Here is a 6,620-nt window from a genome sequence, read left to right as displayed (position 1 = left end):
TTAAATAGATTTACTTTAGTTGGATTATTCGAGGTAGTACAAACTTTCAATCTTCAAAGTTGACAATAGATTTTTATCTAAGCCTTAAAAATTGATTTCACCTTCAAATTTGCAATTTAAAATCATTTTTGACTATAAGACTGGCATACATTTTTATTTCGTAAATAAATTTACAATTTATTGCTTATTCTCAGCCATTCCACCGAACAAAAGGTTATTCTCGACTTATAAAAATATTGAAACTTTATATTTTATTTTTGGAGTAGGAGTATAATAGGTACTTCATTAAGAATTTTAATTCGAGCAGAACTGACAAACCTTGGAACTTCAATCGGTAATGATCAAATTTATAATGTTATCGTAACTGCTTATGCTTTTGTTACAACTTTTTCATAGTTAATCAACTTCAACTTTTCAGACTTCAATACAAATATATGGAAATTCTGATCTGGGAGTCTCGAAGTCACGTTTAATGGGTATTACAGGGTTGCCACGACTTTTGGTCAAATAGGAGTGAAATGAAAATATACATTATGTATATAACGCTCGCGCTCCCAATCGGATTTATGATGAACTAAAAATGTATGTTTACTTTCATTTTTGGCATTAACTTACTTCCATTGAATTGTCTATTACTGACATCTGGTAAGGAGAGAAGGAAAATTATCTCAACCAGAAACAAGCCATGAATATATCCGTTGGGAATCTGTAATATGGTTGGTTTCGGTCGTTTATCTAGAGAGATATTTACGATACGTCCGTATATCGGACGCAAAATAGTCACGGAAGCAAATATATGTATATATATATATATATATATATATATATATATATATATATATATATATATATATATATATATATATATATATATATATATATATATATATATATATATAAAATCTAGAAAGGTTAATGCAGTCAAGCTGCTGGAAAATAATTCCATGAAAATCAAAAAATAAATAGATAAGTACTCTTTGATCATTCCCATATTGATTTCAATTTAAGAGCCACCGGTATACAGCTGTTTCAGCTGTATACCTATTGGTGTGACACCCAAGTCAACTTGGCAAGTTGACTTGGGTGTCACACCAATAGGTGGTTCCACTTATGTTTCGCTTGCGTTTACGCAGCTATTTTTATCAAGTACTTTCTTGGTTTTTTCTCATTTTGTCTTCAATCGAGGACCGCCTGCCCGGTACTGACGATGCCCAATAGGCTGAAACAGCTGTATACCGGTGGCTCTTAAATTGAAATCAATATGGGAATGATCAAAGAGTACTTATCTATTTATTTTTTGATTTTCATGGAATTATTTTCCAGCAGCTTGACTGCAGTAACCTTTCTAGATTTCATATCATTTCTAGAAACATGTGGATTCGTTTTCCGATGGCATTTCAGGTTAGCTTCTCAAATTTCTGCTACCGCAGTTGTCGGTTGATTGGTCAAACCACCAACACTGACATAAAAACTTGGCAAGTTGACTTGGGTGTCACACCAATAGGTGGTTCCACTTATGTTTCGCTTGCGTTTACGCAGCTATTTTTATCAAGTACTTTCTTGGTTTTTTCTCATTTTGTCTTCAATCGAGGACCGCCTGCCCGGTACTGACGATGCCCAATAGGCTGAAACAGCTGTATACCGGTGGCTCTTAAATTGAAATCAATATGGGAATGATCAAAGAGTACTTATCTATTTATTTTTTGATTTTCATGGAATTATTTTTCAGCAGCTTGACTGCATTAACCTTTCTAGATTTCATATCATTTCTGGAAACATGTGGATTCGTTTTCCGATGGCATTTCAGGTTAGCTTCTCAAATTTCTGCTACCGCAGTTGTCGGTTGATTGGTCAAACCACCAACACTGACATAAAAACTTGGCAAGTTGACTTGGGTGTCACACCAATAGGTGGTTCCACTTATGTTTCGCTTGCGTTTACGCAGCTATTTTTATCAAGTACTTTCTTGGTTTTTTCTCATTTTGTCTTCAATCGAGGACCGCCTGCCCGGTACTGACGATGCCCAATAGGCTGAAACAGCTGTATACCGGTGGCTCTTAAATTGAAATCAATATGGGAATGATCAAAGAGTACTTATCTATTTATTTTATATATATATATATATATATATATATATATATATATATATATATATATATATATATATATATATATATATATATATATATATATATATATATATATCCTTAGCATGAAAAGAATACTCAAAAAATGAGGGCAAACCGGACACGTGTTTCTGACTTTTGGCCTCACGAGCGCGGTGCAGCCAATTGCAAAGATGGACAACAACTGGTTACCAAAAATGGCTGCACCGCGCTGATGAGGCCAGAAGCCAGAAACACGTGTCCGCGGTTTGCCCCGCCCGATATCATCTATATCTCTCTATGCTAGAATGAAAATGTCTGCCAGAATGGGACTTAATGGCGAGTCCATAGGAGGACCTGTGTTTTGAAGATAAAAATTATTATCATATTTGAAGAAATTTCGTTTCAGATATGTATCATACAGATCCATATATAACTATGTACCGAATTTTGCAAACTCTTTGATACATGTCTGAAACAAAATTTCTTTAAATATAATAATAATTTTCATCTGTAAAACTCAGGTTTCCCTATGGGCTCACCATTAAGTCCCATTCTGGCAGATATTTTCATGGACTTACTAGAAAATACTCGCATCCTTAATAATTCCCTTTTCCAGAAACAAATTGTCTTTTGATTTAGATATGTTGATAACGTACTAGTTGGTTTTGACGATTCATACAGACAAATTATTCAATTTTTGAACTTTCTCAATAGTCTGTATAACAAAATTAAGTTCACAGTAGAAATCGACCAAAACAAGGAGCTTAACTTCTTAGATTTGAATATTCCAAGAGTCAATAATGGTTTCCAATTCAATGTCTACTGGAAAAACACGTTCATAGACTGTACAATTGCCTTTGATTATTTCAGTCCACTCTCACATAAGTTATCCGCGTTTAGATCGATGGTACACAGAGCTTTCGCAATCCTTTTACCTGAAAAAAATTTTCAAGATGAACTAAAAATAATTAAGCAAATTGCATTAAATAATCAGGTACCAATTTCTCTAATAGAAATGATAATATCACGTAAAACTCACAAAACATTTATGAGTAAATTATACTTAAACTGCCGAGAACACAATATAGTCAAATATAGTAGCATCAACTACGCAGGTAAACTTTCAGAAAATATTCAAAATTATTTCTCTAAATATAAAATATCAACACCTGTTTAATTCCAAACCCAAACGGGATAGAATGAAAAAATCAGGTATATATAGAATAGAGTATGGCGAATGCTCTGCAGTATATACAGGCTAAACCGGTAGAAATTTTGTCATAAGACTGCGTGAACACGTCTGTTTGGACAAAAAGTCTACAATGTATGAACATCTTCGAAAATCAAAACACAAGATAAATGAAGATAACCTCAAAATTCTACACATATGTAATAAAGGAAAGGAAATGAATTTGTTGGAAGCCATGGAAATTAACAAATCAATTAAAAACCAGAAATATATACCCCTAAATCAGCAACTCAATTTATGTAAGTGTCCTCTCTTGAATTTATAAGTTAAACAACCCCTATGATTTTCAGTGGTGAATTTTAAAGTTGGCATCCTGGTTCGCCCAACTACCTGTCTATCAAATACCTGTCCTTACTTCTCACCTGAAAACTCTTGATATAACCGAGTTTTCAAACTTCACATTTCAGTTTTATACTTGATAATGGGGTCAAAACCGGTCGTATAAATAAAATCAACTAATAGTGGTAATTAGACAAAAGTGTTTCATTCATTTCATTAAGCAGATAATAGTACTAGTAAATAACTGAAATAAAAATGGTTTTTCAAGGTGTACTGAATGAGACAGCCATCTTGAGTTGATACCTTTGATTCAATTGTGGAAGACTGAAGAAACATTAACTTCGGTTTTTCATATACGAAAATTTAGGTCGTATACGACCTAAATTCAGTTCAGTTGGACTATAGTCCAACTGAACTCAATTCTTTGGAATGTGTTGAAATAGTTCATGATCACAGGAATAAATTATTTATTTCTATGCCAAAAACACTTTGTTGTGAGATTTCCAGTACACAGTTTCACAAAAACGCAATATGTGTTTCGCTATACAAAAGCTTCTTCAGACGTGTCTATACTTACTAAAACATATTCACTATTGAATAACCTTATAAAAGGCACAATGCTATACCACAATGCTATACTTTGTATCATCAGAAATAATCAACAAGACTAGAACTAGTAGATAACTGAAATAGTATTAGTTTTCCAACTGATACTGCATGAAATAACTAGTGAATGATTCGAATCACAATAGCTAATCGTCAATTCCGTAACATAACAAATATCGCTATCATCGCATAATTTTCCCCTCCGGTCATCATACCACCATCAACAATTTGCGATAAAACAAAATGACGATCCGAAAAACTGTACAAACAGTCTGAACCAAGTTAATAGCGATACCAGATTGTCAAAGGCAGCCCAGAAAGTGTACCCTGAGGTAGCAAATCACCGAACGTCTGCTGTATTATCACTATAATCATAGTGGCCAGCAGCTTCGAGATTATTCAAACATGGCGACCGCGAGTTTCTCGGCACCGTCATCATCCCATATGGAAATTATCAAGCACTATAATACAGATAAACGTTTCTGCACGAATCCATAAAACGCATTAAAATGTTTTGCCGAACCCTCTCATTGGGAATATTTAAATTGGGCGTGTTCTAGAGGCAAAGCTGGATTTTCAATCATTTCTGCTGAGATTAAGAGGCTTTGAGTTAGCGGTTCGCGATTGGGGCAAATCAAATGGATTGGTAATAGGTTCCAATGCTAACAACTATGCAAATATATTCACGAAGGAATGCGCATATAGAGATAATTATTTCTGTTTCTATAGTTCCACTTATTTTTGAGGCTTTTCATTTCATTTTCAGAAAACAATTCCAATAAAGATTTGTTTTGTCGGCTTCTTGTTTTCTTTTTCACTATTCATAACCAATAAGTTGACTTTTGTTATTATATTAATAGAATATTTTTGGACTAATAATTTTTCAAATATTCACAATTCGTTCATTTTGTGAATTTAGGTTATAACCAAAATATCCTCTGAATGTTTTTAACAGAGGTGTGTATGTTTCTCTGAGCTAAAATAAAATCCAATAACAATTTCAAACGAATTTCGTAATTTGACCTTCATCACGAAATAAATGCATTAGTATACATGGTTTTAGATAATCAAAATAAGTCTCACATCTTGTCGAAAAAGACACGTACTCATTAGAAACATGAATACGACACAGCATTTTGACTCATTTTGATAGTTTGATAGAGTCCAATACAAGAGATTCTTCTTTCCTGTTTGGGGCTTTATTCACAAGATGGAACTGTACCCACTTCACAGTAGTTGCAACAGACGAAGGTTACGTATATGCGGTCGAGCTACGATGAAATCAGTCGAGTTTCGGACATACTACTGTCTTGGCTGGATGCGTCCTGCACTAACGAGAAGTAACACCTAGAAACCAGTCCAGTATACAGGTGATCATTCAATTGATTTCAGCGAGGTCCACCTGCAGGACAGAGGAAGCTCCTGCAAGAATTTCTTCTGTGAAAAAACAAATGTCGGATATTACTCAGTATCCCTCGTTGTATTATACTCCTTCTGGTGAAAAAAACAGAAAAAAAGATCATTTCATGAGATACGTAATAGATATATGGATTGTTCCCCACACCGTAGAACTTCTTCTACAAAGAAATTCTATGGTTAGAAGTCTCCGTGGAAGCAACCTTGATTGGTTATGCTGACGATATTGGCCTGATATTAGCCTGGTGGTAACGGTGCTAACGAAAAAATTCTGCTAATTATCATCGCAAACCACACGTTGGTTGTGCACTTTAACTTAATGACTATAAAGCAGGAAGTTGCGCTTCGCGATGTAGTTTTGTCAGGAGGGTCAGAAAAGAGAAAAGAATTTATGAAAGTCGAGAAAATCTTCATTGGCAGCAAAGATAGTCTAAATCTCAGTCTTGGCAGGACATGGCATCCAATTTTTCAATCCTGCAATAGCAGCATGCTGGGAGTACAGGATCCTAAAGAAAGAAATATGAGGTTGTTATACTGTCATAGAATCTATAATGCTATATATAATGCTATATGAGGTAATGAAAAAACCAATTCACAGGAATACCCTACTGAGAATACAAAGAAGATCGGCGATATTTAAGATCTCGTCAATAAGAGTTTTACTTTGCAACGTAGATTGAAGAAGGTCTTCATTTGTAATGATCCGAAATTTTTGTATAATATTTCACTTGAGAACTTCTAAATGACGTATCACATATTGTATTCGAAAGTTGAGGAGGGAATTGGAAGCGTATAGTCACGAATTTCGCATTGACGTCAAATGGTTTCTTCTGAAAACCTCCAGTTACGGGTGTCGGAAATTTTGAATACATTTATCCATTTAGGATATATTCATGATGAAAAGGTTTCGTTGAAGAGTCCTGAAAATAAAAAAAATGGAATTGACGTACATATATTTTCTA

Source organism: Leptinotarsa decemlineata, unplaced genomic scaffold, assembly GCF_025532065.1.
Source record: "Leptinotarsa decemlineata unplaced genomic scaffold, Ldec_3_MD MMD2_tig00000090_RagTag_RagTag, whole genome shotgun sequence".
NCBI classification, from domain to species: Eukaryota; Metazoa; Arthropoda; class Insecta; order Coleoptera; family Chrysomelidae; genus Leptinotarsa; species Leptinotarsa decemlineata.
Note: the sequence above shows the minus strand (reverse complement) of the source record.